At 42.5% G+C, this 19298-nt stretch overlaps 1 protein-coding gene across 1 annotated transcript in view; it reads left to right on the forward strand.

Moving 5' to 3' along the window:
• SEMA4G (semaphorin 4G) overlaps window positions 1-18706 on the forward strand; it is a 305506-nt gene extending 286800 nt beyond the window's left edge. Inside the window, exon 16 of the mRNA XM_077455317.1 lies at window positions 17699-18706. The gene's annotated coding sequence lies outside the window, so the exon portion shown is untranslated. The remainder of the gene's footprint in view (window positions 1-17698) is intronic.
• The last annotated feature ends 592 nt before the right edge of the window (window positions 18707-19298 follow it).

Consider the following 19298-nt stretch of genomic DNA (forward strand, 5'->3'; position numbering starts at 1 on the left):
CAAGGGGATTAGAAGCAAAATCCAGCAGGAGCTACAGAGTATAAAAGAGAAAAGAGGCGCCTCTAAGTGTAGCAATATGGTTACATATAGTGAAGGTACAACATTTAGCAACTCACATGGTTGATGATTAAAATAGGCACATGGCACAGGCATCCAAGGTAAACCTCTCCACATAGATAATCTGTCGGCTCTCACCACTGTCAGTCTGCAATCGTGACCAGGAAGACTACCCCAATCTGAAACCCTGGCTTGAACAGCTCGTGGAGCGCAGCGTGGAATGGATGGCATTAATGGTGGTGAGGAGGATGGTCTATGTGGACAGCTTTACCCCGGATGCCTGCATACTTAGATGTGCCTGTTTTAATTATCAGCCATGTGAGTTGCTAAATGTTGTATCTTCATTAAATGTAAACATATTGCTACACTTAGGCCGCGTACACACGGGCGGACTGTTCGCCCAACTTTGTCCGCTGAACAGTGTTTCAGCGGACAGTCCGCTCTTGTGTGGGCTTCAGCGGACAGTTTCAGCGGACAGTCTGACGAACAAAGTTTTTCGGAATTCCCGTAAGACAGTCCGCTGAAACTTGGTTTGAGCGGACAGTCCGTCGTGTGTAGGCTTGTTCGACAAACTAAGTTTCGCGCATGCTCAGAAAGGATTTACACGGCGAAGGTTGCATTGCAGTGTATTGGACGTCGAATTTCTCGTCCTGACGTAACGTGCCGTTCACGTCATTGCGCACGCTTTCAGCGGACTGTTCGTTCATCGTGTGTGGTCAAGTCCGCTCATGCAAATTTTGAGCGGATTGTTTGACAAACTAAGTTGGGCGAACAGTCCGCCCGTGTGTACGCGGCCTTAGAGGCGCCTCTCTTCTCTACTCTTTTATACTTAGTTGTGACATGACACTTCTCTTATATCAAGACATCGCTTGTATATCAAGTCAACATTTTTTAAACATTTTGCTTGTCTTGCAAAACGCTCTCAAACCAAGTTACTCTCAAGCTCAGTTTTTACTGTAGTTCTGAAGGCAGGTTCTGTGAACTCGGTGACACAGCATGCCTACTCACAGGGCATAGTGAATATGTCACAGAATTCAAGGAAGTGAATGAGTGGAGATCTTCACAATTTTTTATACACTTCATGGTTGTTCAGATTAATAGAAGTAGGCTGTGTAATGTGGAAATTAAATATGATTTTACATTTTGACCATAGAAACCCTTTTACATTTTGGATTTAATCTTGGTGACTAGTGTTCACTTTTGCTGTGTGTCTTTCCTTCCTGTATACAATTTAATTAAATTGCAATGTGAGTGCATATTAACCACTTTTCCAATGCAAAATTTTTTTGTTGAAGTTATGCTATGTGCGATTTGCTTTGGAGTCTGACACTCTTGAATACCAATCGTCAAAATTTACACACTGAATCAGTGCAAAGTTTGATCTGTTTTGATGGTTTGGCCATAAAGGCCAACTGAACCTTTACTTTAAATCATGGAAATACATTCCAGGTGCATCAAAGTTAAAGTTGTACACAGTCACACAGCTTGTTTTCTTCAGCCACTTGAGCTCTGGAAGATTTCACCAGTCGTGACATGGTAACTGGAAGTCAGCAGTGATGTACGGGTAGGTCACTTTGCCAGTGTGGGCCACCCGTCTACATTACCTTGTGGATAGGCGTTCCACAAGTGGTTAAAAACCAGCCTTGGCCTACATCAAAAAGCCTGTCTCTTGCCCTCATGCTACACCCCCTGCTGGGCTAGAGCTTTCCAATCAGCAGGGAGCTTGAGCTTCGCTCATTGCAGAGATATAGGCTTGACTCAGCAGGGGGCATACTAGAACAGAGACCAGCATTTTCCACACACAGAAAAGGCACGCTCGTCTACAGCATGGGTCTTCAAACTATGGCCCTCCAGTTGTTCAGGAACTACAATTCCCATCATGCCTAGTCATGTCTGTGAATGTCAGAGTTTTACAATGCCTCATGGGATGTGTAGTTTTGCAACAGCTGGAGGGCCGTAGTTTGAGGATCCCTGGTCTACAGCATGCTGGCACGAGACAGGATTTTCTACTCTGGCTGTGGCTGCTGTCTAAAAAAAATAAACTGTGAGACTTTGCACAGTTTTTGTATGTGCCTGGAATGTATTTAGAAGAATTCAACTGAAAGTTCAATTGGGCTTTAATGCAACACATATTAAGGAGCAATATAAATGGACTGCTTGGGTGTGAATGGACCCTAAATGTTTACAGAAACATCAGATGTTACAAATTATCTTTCAGATGCAAAAGACAAAAGGGCTTTGTCACTAAATAATTTGAGCATTTTTAGCAAGACTAAAATATTTTATGCTTTAAAGGAAAATATGAAAGTTGGTGGATAAATATAAAGAGAAATGTTAAAAAAATGTTAAGCCATTAACATTATTTTGTTTGGCAATAAAAACATTTAATGCAAAAAGTAGTCTCTATTCTTTGTTAATAATCCATGTGTTCAGAGGATAACTGAGAGCAAAACAGGATTCAGGAATACATGAATTTTTAGTATAGATCAGCCTTTTAAACCAAGAGGAACCCTTGAGATCATTTTCAAGCCTCAAGGAACCCTTCTGAAAACCAATTCATTGGAGGTCAGCAGCGAAAAATCTCTCTGCCAGAAGAATGCTTCCTTACAATGGTGGGCAGTGGGAAGAATGATCCTCTTACAGTGGTAGTCTGTGGGAAAAATCCCCCCTTTACAGACAACTAAAAAGGTCTTTGGTGCCATTCAGCTAGCTCTGCCAAGTGGCCTTGCCAAGGCAATCTGCTACAGCTCAAAGAACCCCTAGCTACTTCTGGAGGAATCCTGGTTGAGGATGGCTGGCATAGACGATTATTTGCATCTTTATTTATGGGCTTTGATTGTAAAGGAAAATGTATTGACTTAAGTTGGGCACACACACAGAGTTTATTTTATTCAAACAGTAGGTTGAACGTAAAAAAACTGACAGATCCACTCATCAACACAAGCGATGTTGTAGCAGGGATGTCTCCGGCTAAGACATTGTATTTTGACATGGGGAGTGATATTCTCCCCCTCCCCTCCGTCCCCCCCATCCCCCGCCAGAAAACCCTGATCAGCACTTGCAGCAATTGGCTGCAAGCGCTGTTTGAATGCTGGTTTTCTGGCTTGCTTGTTTAGCAAAAGCTGGTCATTAGACCAGCTTCAGTTGAACAGACAGTTGTACACCAGGACCAAAAGTCGACCTATTCTTGCTGAACCGGCTGATTTTTGGCATGTGTGTACCAGGCTTAAAAAAAAGCTCAAAATCCTGAACAATAAGTAGACCCACTTACCCAAATGCATTGATGGTGATCGTTCTAGCACCTGGGAGCTAGAATTGGAATTCAAGTGACTCTAAAATTTCACTTAGGAGTGGGACATCTATGCACTACAGTGCAGACAGTGTTAATTTGGTGACATGCGCCTGTATGGCTGTCAAATTGGGACCGGCGGCTGTGCCATGCAGCCACTGCATCCCAGTAGGCATGAATGGGACTGCCTGCACATGGATGTAAGGAACACCTGTGCATCCTTTGCCGGCAAACAAGGTTTGGTGATATCAGTACTATGTGATTCACTGTTTTTCCTGCTAAAGGCCTTAACAAGAGGAAACAAAGCGCCACCTCTACTAAGATGGCTGCCTGTAAATACACAGAGTGCAGAACAAGGCATGACTAGTCAGTAATGGGGAAAAGAGCTGTAGGGGAGACCAAAGGAAATAATGGGGTCTAGTTTTTTTGCCCTTAAACTAGGACCAAGCAAGGAAACTGGAGCATCCAGAGCAGACCCACAAAAAATAAAATAAAACGTGCTTCTAAAAATACTAGCTTCATAGACATCAATGCTTTCTAAGCCACTGAGCAGTATGCAGATTAGGCATTCTGAATTCACCTTTATTTATTTTGCTGCATGCTAGTGATAAAACAAACTACTATTTTTAGCAGGTCTGCAATGGCAGCCCCCTTATCCCTCTCATGCCAGGTTTCCCTTATGGCTAAACTGGCCTTTTGAAGCTTTAAACAAGTATTGTGAACAATGTTCAGTTTTGGTAGGGGTGGATAAACTCCTATGAATTCAGGAGGCTGTCTACCCAGTCCAGGAGTCAGCTCGTTTTAAACTCTTCAGACGTACTAGGTACTTCCAAAAGCTACAGTCATCGCCTACATTTTCAGTTGAAGCTCTTAGCTGAAATAGCAGTTTGCTCCTGTTTTTTTACCAGCAGGCTCTGGGCTTTAATGTAAAAGTGACAGAGGCAGCGGCTGCAAGCACTGATCAGTGTATTCTGGCGGGATGTGAGGCCCCCTGTCATAATACGAGTGCATCAGAAGAGATCCTCGCATCACACATCGTTGTGTTCTTGTGGGCATCTGTAAGGGGTTTTTTTTTCTCCTGGTTGAACGAAAAAAAAAAACTGAATGTGTATATCCAGCTTAAAACTAAGACAAATCAAGATGTGTGTATAAAGCAGCCTTAGAGAGAGGGTGGTAACTCTTCGCAATGTTAACAGTGAGGGAACATCTCTGTTGTAGTGTTAGGGAGAAGAACCAAGAAAATCTTAAGAAAAGAAGGGATTAGCATCTAGGGGGGAATAAAAAAAAAAATATATATATAAAGTAGGAAAGAAAATGAGAGATGGGGTTGGTAAATGTGATGGCTGTGCTGCATCCCCCCCCCCCCCCCACATAGCAGTGACTGGTCAATAAGGACGCTGAGAGCCACAGCCACATGGAAGCCCCCCCTCATCAAGTGCGTAAAATGTGCCTAAAGCGGAGTATACAAACTGGGTTTTTTTGTTTTTCCGTTGAACGACAAAAAAAACTCCCCCTTGAATCCATGCAAGCTATGCAGGAATCTCTCCCACTGTGTCTTTGTATTTTGTATTCTGAGAGCAGGTCCTCCTCCCTTGGCTGCATGCGCTGATCAAATGCTTGTTTTCCAGCAGGACCGTTCAACAGAAGCCACTGCTGAACTGGACGATTTTTGATCCATGTATACCCTGCTTAAGACTAGCAGCTTCCATTTGCGGGTGGTATAATAATATCCTAAGTTCCCAGGTTTCCCGTACCGTCAGAACAATCTTTAGATAGAAGGTACCAAGGGACAGGACCCAAAGCCCTTTACTGGACAGCTGCTGCACTCATTGCTCTTGCAGACACCATTTTCCGCCTTCTTTGCTGTAGAACGAGCCCGCAGAATTCCAGCCACAAAAGGCCCTTCGGGCACCCCACTACAAACTTTCATCTTCCGAGTCTTGATTTTTCGTGACAGAGTCTTGGTACTACGGGATTCCAGGAAGCTTGAGTACCTCAACTTTAAAAAAATCAGGCTGATAATCTTTCATGATTACTCAGTCGATACACAAAGGCTCCGCCGAACCTTTGACCAAATGAAACTACAGCTTCGCAATGAAGGCATTAAAAATACAGCATGCTTTTTCCAGCCTGTTTGAGAGTAGAAGATGGTGAGTCTGTTAAAGTCTTTACTTCGTCGGAGTAGGCCTTTGCTTGACTTGACACACTGCCTAGAAGCCACTAGCAATATCGGTGTACTGATGCTATGCCCATCTAGCTCCTTGCTGCTTTCATTCAAGTTGGATTATCAGGCTTTGCCATGCTGAGCTCAATATCCCTTTTTAGCTGCAGTGAACTCTATGCTGTGTTTTACCTGTCTACAGTGATCATTTTTATCTTGGTAGATGTAAATCCTGGTGCCTTATATCAGGATGGCTGCATGGAATCACCATGTGAAGTCCATCTGTTTTATAATTCTATGAACTATTCGTTTTTGCTTCTACTGTGCTCAGGTCTAGTTGCAAAGCTATAATGTTTGAATGTGTAATACACAGTAGTTGGGGGTTGGCAACTATGCGCCCTCAGTTTTTATCTGAATGATACACAGTGATTTACCAGCAGCATCTCAAAGGAATACCTCTTTTGATACTGTTTCGGTTGCTTTTTCTATTTACAACCCCAATGTTTTTTATTGCCTCCTTTTGGGGGCGATGGGGTGGGTTTATTGCTGCCTGTTAGTGTTGGGGTTACCTTTTTAGTGAACTGTTCTCACTTGAAGGATGCTATACTGACCTCTTATTACTACTAGATTGCATTTTTTGGTCAAATGCTTTATACTGGCTGTCCTTTCAGGTCCAATGGAGCTCTCTCCCTTTTTACTTTGTAATATTCTCTAGCTATACTCATGACTTCCTTAACAATTATGTCCTGGATTGTTAGGGGCCTTAATGCTAAGATTGAAGTGGAAGTCAAGCCTAATGCCTTGTACACACAATTGGAAATTCAGCCAGCAAAAGTCTGATGTGAGCTTCTGGTTGGAAATTCTGACCATGTGTATGCTCCATCGGACTTTTGCTGGCGGAATTCCCGCCAGCAAAAGATTGAGACCAGGTTCTCACTTTTTCAGTCAGAAAAATTTCCGATCGTCTGTACCAATTCCGTTGTGCAAAATTCCTACGCATGCTCGTTAACAATTCGATGCATGCTCTGAAGCATTGAACTTCATTTTTTAGGCTCATCGTAGTGAATGAATGAATGAAATACTTGTATAGCTCTCAATGCGAACTGAATCGCCTTGTACGTCACCGCGTTTTTGACGGTTGAAAATTCCGAGAACTTTTGTGTGACCGTGTGTATGCAGGCCAAGCTTGAGTGTTTTTTTCCAAAGGAAAATCCGCTCGTGTGTACAGGGTATTAAAATCTCTACATCTACAGACATCCATGATCTAACACTAACCTATCTAGCCCTGTAAAGAAGAAATCGGTAAACATACCTTTTTTAAAGCCGCTCTGGTCTGGTCTCCAGCGGCGGAAGCTCTGCAGAGGACACAGCCGACAACGGCTGTGAAATGAATGGGAAGGAGGGAGGAAACGCATGGCTGCCATGAAGAGACACGCGACAAGTCGTCGCCCGAAGGGAAGCAATGCCGCTTGATGATGTAAGTGTGGGGCTGACCGATCAGCACGGTGGTGCAATTGGACTGCAGAAAAAAAAACACCAGCCACCACTGGTCCAAAGGAACCCATTATTCTATCTGTTTCTTAATTTACAGCTTCTACTTCTCCACTTGACTCGCACTTGATGTGATATGTGGAATTCTGTACCTTTAACCCCCGTGGAGAGAGCTAACCTTATTAAAAAAACTTTTCTCCCAAAGTTCCCATTTACAGTATATTCAGACATATTTCTGTCCTTATTCACAAAACATTCTTATTTAATAAACTGGATCAGATTGTTAGCCCCTTTATATGGGCAGATGGTACACCTAGGATTGTTAAGAAGATTGTTTCAGCTGCTGCTTACCCTTGGTGGCTTGGCCCTCCCATGCTTCCAGAAACACTATTGGACTGCAGTAGTTCTGACCATTCGTTGTTTATTTTCTCAGGTGGATAACAACCTGGTGGCTACTTTAGTGGCAGCTTTCCTAGGCTCCTATTACTTAAGTAATTTCGTTTTCCGGGCCCTGTTCCAACCTCACTGTTCCTACCTCACTGTTCCTATAAAGATCACTCTCTATGTATGGAGAGAGGTCCGCATTAAATTAGGAGCCACAGATGTATGGCCCTCCTACACCATACTTTGGGGGAACTGCAGACTCCCACATTTTCATTCCATACCCGACCCGTTTTATATGGGTCAAATATGGTATTAAAATGCTGCAGGATGTTATGTCTCAAGGACATCTGTTAATGATTGATGGGCTGAGATCCTTGTACCACCTTACAGCTTAGACACACAGTCCAGGCCCAATTTGCCTTTCCTTTTGTTCTAGCCTCCTATGTAGTTGAGTGTCTTCTGATAGCTGAACATGTGGATAAACTCCTGTCCTCTTTACACCTTTACCTAGCTCAAACGTTACTCAACTTTTTCACAAGACATTCCCACACTAACTGATGGTGATTGGGAAGAGGGTATCCAACAATAACTTCCACTTACGCTATCGGAAAAAGACACATGGGTGCAGCTAAAATTTTTTGCATAGAGTATGTTAAACACCATGGTGTCTCTCCACCATTTATATTACTGTGGAAGCCACCTACCCTAAAAATTATACGGAGCTTGGTACATTTATCCACATGGTGTGATCATGTCCACTTATACAAGACTCTTGGCGGAAGGTGGTGGGGGATTTATGTGTGGTGAGTGGGGTGGTGATCCCTATGGATCCACTAATAATCCACTGATATGGTTAATACCGCTTAGCATAAAAAGTTGTTTCTCTGCTATACTGCATACTATGCTAGGAAGACTATTCTTACCAAGTGGAAGCTATCTGACCTCCCTACAGTACAGCACTCTCCACTAAACGTATAAACATACCTACTTGGGGTGTAACTATCCTAAATATTCACAAAAATGTAAATGCCACGAGTGAAGGCTAGGAACCTTATGTTGTGAATACGGGCTAGTTGGTATATTAAACTATTGCCCTGTTTTTGTTTTTTCTGGATCTCAGGTAGGACACTAAGATCTTGCTATCTACCCTACCTACCCTACCTACCCTAATTTTCCCTCTTCCACTAAAATCACTACCTAGTTTGTCTGGGATTTGATAGAAAATTCCTTATGTCCATATCCCCCCCCCCCCCCCCCCCAACTCCTCTTCTTGTTACCCCCTTGTTGGATGGAAGGCCCTTAAGGTTTGATTTAATATCCAAGCCTGCCGACCTGCTAATCGAACAGTATTATTGCATGTATGTTGGTATATCTGATCAATAATGTTTAAACTAGGAAACAATCCTGCAGACAGTCCATAGGCCAATTTATCTCAGGTAAATAATCCACTGACCAGATTAAAGCCAAATTTTAGATCATGAGCTTGCTAATAATTTTAATACATACCTATTTTAGACTCATCAATGTACTGGTTCTCTATGCAATGCAGACAGATTAAGACTGGTGGGAGGAGCCTTTGTACTTCTTTCAAGAGTGCTAATATATAATTAGTACACCCCTGGAAGACATGAATATTTCCCAAATTTTTTATCCCTCTAACTGCCAGAGCAGTATTTGTCTTTTTTTGTATTTTTTGAAAGCAGAGATCCTATAGAATAAAATGGTGGTTTTCCGATTTTTTTGATTTTTTTTATAACATATTAGCACAGTGGTTTATCAAACGCCAATTTCCAGCAACAAAAATACATGAAGTTAATTTTAGTGCCTACATACACAATATAAAGGATGAGGTTGTACTGAGTAAATAAGTACTCTGCATGTCAAGGCTTGAAATTGCGAATGCCTGTGAAATGATGACAAACTTCGATACCCCACAATTTTCATATTTGACACTTTAAAAGCTTTAACAGGTCATCAGTTTAGAGATAACTATGAATAATGGCCCTAGAGTTATTGCTATCAGTCCAGCACACACAGCAATATGTATTGCCTAATGCAATTGACGTGTGTGGAGTAGGTGATTGTAAAGGGAATTCTTTTTTTTTCCAAACTTATTATACTTGCCTGCGCTGTGCAATAGTTTTACACAGAGCAGCTTCCATCCTCCCCTTTTCTGGTACCCCACCGGTGATCCTGGCTCCTCCTCACTGCTGAGTGCCCCCATAGCAAGCCACGGGCTTGATCCTGAGCTACGCTTTGCATGTCCATTGACACACACACTGCAGCTTGGTCTCGCAATGCATTATGGTAAAAAATCTTCTGACTTTAGAACCCACCCCACCAATTTCTGGCATATTTCTGTAGCCTATCTACCTCTTTGACATGGGAACACAGCTTTTAATTCCTAAGCACATGGGGAACATCTCCATCTTTTCCCTTCACCTCAGCTCACAAGATTTATGGCCAAATCAACTGGTATTTTTTTTGTATTATGGAACAGGTAACACGATAAATTGTATATTTAGCAGACCAAAGGGGAGCAAAAAAAGGAAGATCACAGTCAGGGCTTACATATATTTTAATGGTGCGCCCTAGACCCTTGCCAGCACACATGGTCACACTACAGCCATTGCAAGGAACAATCCTGCATTAGTTAAATATCTTTTGACTTCTGTTGAAGAACTTCTGCCCAACCTTCTATGAGTAGTAGACAATGGAGGTCCTCAATACCAATCTCATTCTTCTGTTTCTAAAGTAGGTAGTCATATTGTTGGAGAAATAGCTTTTTACCGAGGTGTCACATGGAGGGGATTTGATAAATAGGGAATTGTATCATTTGAAAAAAATAAATGGTAATATCTTTATGGTAGATTAAATTCTAATAGCCTAATACAAAGACTAAATGTACATTCATATTCACCTACTGTTCTTTGCAATGTCATCCTTGATCAGAAGTTTTTATTGCAATCCCTTTACTGCCAAAATCCAGGGAAAAAAGGTGTGCAATGCAATAAAAATTGTGAGTGTTCTTTGCAGCTTGGATATCCTTCAGTACAAGTAACCTCAGAATGATTATGCAGGGAATTAGCTGAGTCTTTTCCGCTCACACACTCAAGTGATTGCTTATTCCTCTCTCCAGCCTGATCCAGCAAATCGATGTGCTAGCTCATTATAATCTTCAATGTAAAGAGTACAATTGAATTCACTTATGGTTTCTGGCTATATAAGTAGTTAAACCAAGTAACTCTGGCATGCTTGATCAATACTGATTCACACGTATTGACCACATACAACCTTCCTATGCCTTACCATATTTTTTTTCCAATCTTATAGGCTATTAGTTATTGAGGAGGAAAATATATCATCCTTGATCTCAGTGTACTGCCTGAATTCTTTACCTCCAATACATAGGGGGTTATTTACGAAAGACAAATCCACTTTGCACTACAAGTGCAAACTACAAGTGCAAGCTGTACTTGGAAGTGCAGTCGCTGTAAATCTAATGCCGCGTACACACGGGCGGACTGTATGGCCTACTTAGTCCGCCGAAACACATTTCAGCGGACAGTCCGCTCGTGTGTGGGCTTCAGCGGACTTTTTCAGCGTGCAGTCTGGCGTACTAAGTATTTCAGCATTTCCGTAATTCTGTCCGTCATACTTTGGTTTCAGCGGACAATCCGCTCGTGAGTAGGCTAGTTCGACGGACTAAGAATGGCGCATGCTCAGAAAGGATTTACACGGCGGAAGGTTGCATTGCTGTGTATTGGACTTCCTATTTCTAGTCCCGTCGTACGTGCTGTACACGTCATCGCGCAAGCTTTCGACGGACTGTTTGGCTATCCGTGTGTGGTCAAGTCCGTTCATTCGAAAGTATGACGGACTGTCCGTCGGATTGTATGACGGACTAAGTAGGCCATACAATCCGCCTGTGTGTACGCGGCTTCAGGGTTAGATCTGAAATGAAGGGAAGCTCTGCTGATTTTATTATCCAGTCATGTGCAAGCTAAAATGCTGTTTTTTAGTTCCCTTGCATGTCCCCCCTCGGATCTACAGCGAATGAACTTCCAAGTGTAATTTCAAGTGCACTTTGCCTTTAGTAAATAACCCCCATACAGACATTGTTCATGCTTGACTTGTAAAGGCTATCAGTTTCAGCAAGCATTTTCAAAGTATTTAGCCACTTGCCTACCGGGCACTTTCACCCCCTTCCTGCCCAGGCCAGCTTTCAGCGCTGTCACACTTTGAATGACAATTGCGCGGTCATGCAAAACTGTACCCATATGAAATGTTATAATTTTTTTCACACAAATAGCGCTTTCTTTTGGTGGTATTTAATCACCACTGGGCTTTTTATTTTTTGCTAAACTAATGAAAAAAGACTGAAAATTTTGAGAGAAAAAACAAAACATTTTTCATAGTTTGTTATAAAATTTTGCAAATAGGTAATTTTTCTCCACTGATGTGCACTGATGAGGCGGCACTGGTACGCAGTGCCGCTTAACAGTGTTGCCTACAAGTGGCCCTTATCAGTGCCACCTACCAGTGCCCATCAGTGCAGCCTCATCGGCGCACATCAGTGAAGGAGAATATTTTTATTTTTCTCTTTCACTGATGTGCACTTATTAGGCTGCACTGATGGGCACTGATAGGTGACACTGGTAGGCAGCACTGATAAGTGGCACTAATAAGCACTGGTAGGCAACACAAATAGGTGACACTGAGGAAGCACTGATTGGCAGCACTGGTGGAACTGCACTGATCAGTGCCCATGTCCATTTAACGCAAGCCGCTTACCTATCGGCTTTCTTCCTCTCTCCACATGCTATCAGCGAAGGAAATAAAAGCCGATAACCGGCTTGTGTTTACATCCTGTGATCAGCCGTCATTGGCTAACAGCTGATTATATGGTAATTGGTCCTTTACCCCATTCTGTGATAAGCTGAGTCCGAAGGACACCTTGCCGAAAAAACTAAGCCCGCGCTGTAGTCGTCTTTTGACTATAGCGCAGGTAGGAATTAGTTAAAAGGAAGCAAGCCACCGAAAGAGGAAAAATTACTTATACTGCAGCTTACTGGTCCTTATACATGATGACTGCATTAACTTTTTGCACTTATTGGACAGATATAGCAAAATGCTTTCAATTGTATCGTTTATAGACCAATAGACAGCAAATAAGAGAGGCTTGTTATTGGGGTTTATACACTTTAAGGACTTGTTTTTACTGTTCCCTCTTAAGATGCAATTCAGCGAACAGGGGTATATACATGCTGCAGCAACCTATGTCAACCCAAAAAACTTTTTTTTATTTTATTTTTTTCGAATTTGGTATAGAGTGGGGAAGGTTTGATACTCCTGTTGGATTATTATTGCTATCCAGCCCTCCATTAGAGATTTCCCCAATTTATTGTATTGCTGAGGAAAAATCTGCAGCAGGGACACCAACAAAAATCAGACGGGGTCCTAAGCTTTCCCCTACTTTTCTAAAGAAAAACTTTTTTTATTTTTGTCTGTTGCTTAAGTGTTTTGCTTACTTTCCATATGGTAAAAGCAGTAAAGGAAAAAATCTTTCTAGCGGAGCCCAAGATAACTGTAAAAAATTGACAGGGGTTCCAACCCCTCCTACTTTTTGCGGTAGATAAAATGTGATCTGTAGACAATACAGTATGCAAAAGACTTTTGCCACGTACACACGATTGGAATTCTGGTCAGAAAAAGACAGATGAGAGCTTTTCATCTGAAAATGTGACCGTGTGTATGCTCCATCGGAATTTAGCTGTCCGAATTTCCGCCAAGCAAAAATTGATAGCATGATAACCTGATGGAAAAACTTTCTATCGTGTGTATGCAATTCCGACATGCCAAAAATCACGCATTTTCAGATTCAAATACGAGATGGAAGCTATTGGCTACTGGCTATTGAACTTCCTTTTTCTAATCCCGTCATATGTGTTGTAAGTCACTGCGTTATAAACGATCGGAATTTGGTGTGACTGTGTGTAGGCAAGACAGCTTGAGCGGAATTCCGTCAGGAAAACCATCAGAGCTTTTTCCGACAAGAATTCAGATCGTGTGTACGCGGCATTTCAGTTACTGAACAACCACAAGTTGCCACATCATACCCCACACAGTGTGCAAGCCTGCCTTCTGGGTGTAGAGGAAAATAGGCAGAGTTCCTCTCCGGAATGCAGTCCTTGGTACCTAAGAACCATTGCCACATAAGGATGGTTTTTAACCACTTGCCGCCCGCCCTATAGGCAATTGACGGCTACAAAGTGGTTGCATAATCCTGACCGGACGTCATATGACGTGATCAGGATTATGAGCCGCTGCGCGCCCCCGGGGGTGCGCATCGTGGCGATCGTTGTTGCGGGGTGTCAGTCTGACACCCGGCAACTACGATCTCGGTAAAGAGTCTCCGACGGAGACTCTTTACCACGTGATCAGCCGTGTCCAATCACGGCTGATCACAGTGTAAATGGAAAGAGCCGGTGATCGGCTTTCCCTCACTCGCGTCTGTCAGACGCGAGTAGAGGAGAGCTGATCGGCTGCTCCTCTGACAGGGGGGATCTGTGCTGATCGATTATCAGCACAGCCCCCCCGAGGATGCCCACACTGGACCACCAGGGACGCCACCAGACCACCAGGGAAAAGGTAATCCTCCCTAGACCACCAGGGATGCCAGTCAGCACAATGGGTGCCAATCAGTGCCCATAATGGATGCCAGTCAGTGCCCACAATGGGCATCACTGATTGGCATGCATTATTGTTTGGCACTGATTGGCATCCATTACTATAGTATAACACCAATGCCGCCTATGAGTGCCCACCTGTGCCGCCTATCAGTGCCCACCTGTGCCGCCTATCAGTGCCCACCTGTGCCGCCTATCCATGCCCACCCATGCCCATCTGTGCCGCCTATCCATGCCCATCTGTGCCGCCTATCCATGCCCATCTTTGCCATCCATCTGTGCCGCCCATCCATGCCAATCCGTGCCAGCTATCAGTGCCAATTTGTGCCACCTATCAGTGTCCGTCCGTGTCGCCCATCCGTGTCGCCCATCCGTGTCGCCCATCAGTGCCGCCTATCAGTGCCACATATCAGTGCCACTTCATTGGTGCCACATTGGTGCCCATCAGTGCCGCCTTATCAGTGCCCATCAGTGTAGCCCCATCAGTGCCCATCAGTGAAGGAGAACACGTACTTATTTACAAAGTTTTGAAACTGAAACAAAAAAAAACATTTTTTTTTTCAAAATTTTCGGTACTTTTTTTATTTGTAGCGCAAAAAATAAAAACCGTAGAGGTGATCAAATACCACCAAAAGAAAGCTCTATTTGTGGGAAAAAAAGTGGGAAAAAAATGATAAAAATTTCATTTGGGTACAGTGTAGCATGACCGCGTAATTGTCATTCAAAGTGCAACAGCGCTGAAAGCTCAAAATTGGTCTGGGCAGGAAGGTGTTTAAGTGCCCTGTATTGAAGTGGTTAAGCTACTCAAATTTGAATTTTTAAAACAGCATAGGAACTTTATGGTCAAATTATTGACTGATTTAAACAGTTTTTTTATTTGTTTTTTTTGTGTAGGATTGGGTAAAAATGATTTGCGTCTGATGTTTGCCTCATCTGTACTCTGTTTTTCATTGGGGACAATGATGGAAGCAAGTGGAAAGTCTATTTTGTTTCTAAACAGGGACAATGTGTCATTCTTAAAATGTAATCTATCAATAACGTGCACATTTTTTTCCCAAAGGGGAAGTCTGTTGCAGAGCTTCAAGCCTTGGCAGATGTAGTAGAACTAATTCTCTCTACAATTTAAGCAATCCATAAGACTTGGAAGAAAAGCGCTTAACGCATTTGGAATTCACAATGCAGCACAAAGTTCCTGTTTTGTAAGGCTCTGGGCACATTTCTGTGGAATTGTAATTTGTTTTCACAGCCTGACCCAGCAGCAGATGAATGATATTGAAATGCATAGGATTGTTGTGGAGAAAGTTACAACTTCTCAGGCTGCCATGTCTGCTTCCATAAGAGACACATGTATAGGAAAAGTTTTAAATAATTCCAAAACACTTATTCCGAGCAACATCACCGGAAACCTTAAAGGGGTTTTTAAGGTTTTTTGAGTTTTTTTTGTTTTTGTTTTTAATGTAAACAAAATTTCTTACTTCCCTCCTCTGTGCAAGGGTTTTGCACAGAGTGGCCCCAATCCTCTTCTGGGGTCCCTCAGCGGCGCTCCTGGCTCCTCCTCTTCTCGAGTGCTTTTCATGGGGGCACTCGTGCGGGCACGATCTGAGTCTTGCTGCTGCGTCCATTGACACAGACAGCAAAACCCGGCCCTGCCCCTGTGCCAATGGCTCCTGCTGCTATCAATCTATCCAATGAGGATCGGAGACAGCAGCTGGAGCTGCTGTGCTCTTCCCCGTCGCTGGAAAGATCAGGTTCAGGTAAGTAAAAGGGGGGCTCTGGGGGGGCTGCTACACTACAGAAGGTTTTTCACCTTAATGCATAGAATGCATTTAAGTGAAAAACCTTGCGGGTTTACAACCCCTTTTAAGCTGTCTATACATGGATTGAAATTCGGCAGGTTCTTTTCATCAATGTATGATCATATCTGTTCAAGAGAAGCCAATCTTTCGCCCGACTTAACAAAAGGGCTGGAAACTTTTAGTTTTCTGAAGTACAGATCTGTGTATTCATCCAAATTTATATATGAAAAGAGGGGCGATGAGAAATGGGAAGGTAGGGCAGTTTGCTGAGAATGACCGTAATTCTAATCCCAAACTCAAAAATAGTGTGATGGACTATCTCAGTACTAATAACAAATGAATAATATAAAAAACAATTTATTACATAAAACAACATACAGGGTATATTAAAACAAAAAAATGGTATTCAAATAGCAAATACTCAGGATACATATTATCCTGAGTATTTGCTATTTGAATACTATTTTTGCTTGGTGTTTTAATATACCCTGTATGTTTTATGTAATAAATAGTTTTTTTATGTTATGCATTTGTTTGTTATTATTACCGAGAAAGTCCATCACACTATTTTTGAGTTTGGGATTAGAAATATGGTCAGTCTTGGCAAACTGCCCTACCTTTCCATTTCTCATCGCCCCTCTTTTCTTAATAGACTGTAAGCTCTTCACCCTTGTTTATTCTTCATTATACCTCAGTAGACTGTAAGCTCTTAACCCTTTTGTATTGTCCATTATACCTTAATAGACTGTAAACTCTTGCATCTTGTGTATTCTTTGTTCTAACCTAATAGAATGTATACTCCTCTTCCATGTATATTCCATTGAGAACAAAAGTTAATCTGCCGCAGTAGAAGATGGGACTTGTACTTTATTCATTCACAGATTTATGTGAATGAATGATGCGGCTGTGGAGGCGGAGCCTCAAACAGCCATGCTGATTTTAAAGTGTTACAGCTAAGCTTATAATAAATCTCACCTGTAGGTAAAATGAATATCTCCTAAACGTGTACCATTTAGAACATATTCTAGTGAGCAGCAGCTGGTGACGTAACCAGCGCATGCACTCTAAAGGAATGACATACCCATCCCGTTCCTTCAGAGTTGCGTGCCGTATGGGAGGGAGGTAGTCGTGACTCGACCAGTCAGACGGCTGGAGTTTGGGAACCTGTAAGGAAGACCGGATGAAGATGGAAGCATCTGCAGTGGTGACAGCGTGCCTCTGCAGAGCTTCGTTTTAAGGTAAGTCTTTCAAAATGTGCTAGTATGTGGTGCATCCTAGCACATTATGATATTGCCCTGCAGGTGTGAACTTTTTTTTCTGTTTACTATTGCTTTAAAAGTGACAGCAGCTGCAGTGTGTTGGAGGAGCCCCCTCACGCTGTCATGTTGTACCCTGAACATAGGTGTAAGACGTTGCTAAAGACGGCGTTCGCCTTTAATGTCAGACAAAATGGAGCAGTAATGTAAAATTGTACAACCTGTGTGATGATTGACTTCTACTTGGTAGCTTCCTTAAAAACTGCCAATATAGTGGTATAAAAGCATCTAATCCAGGAAGTTTTTGATCATAAAGTAGCAAACACAGAATACCACATGCTGGGGATAAATATAGGGCAAGGGAACTAACGTCTAAAACAGGTCAGCACAGGCGCCTGTCATATCAGGCCTAGAATTCTACACCATATATCATTGATGATTGTAATTTTAGACTGCAAGAAAAATATGGATATAAATCAAATAGTAATCAGCATGGAATTTTTTCTTTTGTCACTGTATGAATATCTTGCAATGACTCCTGATTTAATGCTTCTTTCCTCTCCTTCTGATTAAAGGATGCACATACAGTATTCTGAAGCAAGAAAAAGGCAACTAAAGAGTGGGGATTGCAATACAAGTAGCACGTGGCATTTTTATTATGCAGAGGCGATTATTAAACAATCTTGACTTGAACGGAGTGCAAATGACTGCATCTGCTGGTTAGAAGCTAATTATTCAAGATGGTCGGCTAATGGCTCCAGCTGTCCTTTTAATACCTTTGGGGTGACTACACACACACACTATGTGAGGATAATAAGTAGCAATGGCAAGAATGGAAAGACTCACTTGCAGGCAAGCTTTTGCTCTTGGAATACACCTGGACACATCTGCACTTGAACTCTGTTTGAAGACCTCGCATACGCAGAATAGAGCACTTTAACCATGGAGCTGTGGATTTTATAATGAAGATTGCACCTTCCTGTGGAACGAGGAGGAAACATTTTGCTGAACTGGTGTATTGGTACTGCTGTTAAAGAGGATATGTGGCCAATTACTGACCTGGTGCCACAAAATTCTGCTCTATCATTCCTGAACGCTTTCTTTCTTCACACAAGGGCTTTGTCAGTCGTTCTAAAGGGAGATCCTTGCTTACCAATGGTTTGCACCTTGTAATGATTTTATATGCCGTTTTATGTGTCATAGAATGCCTCTATTTTATTTTGTAAAACAGTCCAAGCACCCGATGCAGGTTTACCCATGATAGCTCAGTCTAAAGTTCTGATCCGGCCCAAACAAGCCATCATATTTCATCTATCATTTTTCTGCGCGGATTAGAAAATGAAAGCCAATGCCTCAATATTATGGGCAACACCACACTACCTAGTTATGTTACAGACACTGGGGTGCCTCTTATTATGGAGTGTGCATGTATGTGTAACTACATAAATCTTTCCTCCATGCATTTGTACATTTTAGCGTATGATTGGATACGGTTGAAGGCAATGTTGTGTATAATGTACAAAAAAAAAAAAATCAGCAAATCCAATCCACCATCAATTGGAATATATATAGATATTTAATTATTATTATGAATTTTTTATTTTTTTTGCCCATACAGAGAGTCTTACTACAAAATGGTTAAATTCCTTTACAGTGGAAGTAAATGCAAAACCTAACTAACTCTAAACCTACTCCCATCCACATTCTAAGCCTAATCTATCTAACCCTTTAAATAAATGGTGGCTATCCTTACCTATTCTGAAGCCCGTCCGGTCTCCAGCAGTTCCCTCTGTGTGCAGGAGAAAGCCAACAATGGCTTGGAAGTGACGTCACTCTTAATCCTGACATTTACAGTTCAAATCTTGGCTGGTTCAGCAGAAGCTGGCCGAGATTTGAACCATTAATGGGCAGGCTGAATGTACTAAAGCGGGAGTCCACCGGGACTCCGCGTTTTTTTTTTTTTTTTTAAAGCCAGCAGCTACAAATACTGCAGCTGCTGACTTTTAAAATAGTGACACCTGTCCAGCGTGCCCGCGATGTCGGCACCCGAAGCCGATCGCTAGGTCGTCTGTCGGGTCCTGCCGCCGCCATCTTGGGTATGGGAATCAGGAAATGGAGCCTTTCGGCTTAATTTCCCGGTTCCCTACTGCACATGCGCGAGCCGCGCGGCGCAAT

This window comes from Lithobates pipiens, unplaced genomic scaffold, assembly GCF_037356315.1.
Source record: "Lithobates pipiens isolate NorthernLeopardFrog02 unplaced genomic scaffold, aLitPip1_a1.2 Scaffold_25, whole genome shotgun sequence".
Classification (NCBI taxonomy): Eukaryota; Metazoa; Chordata; class Amphibia; order Anura; family Ranidae; genus Lithobates; species Lithobates pipiens.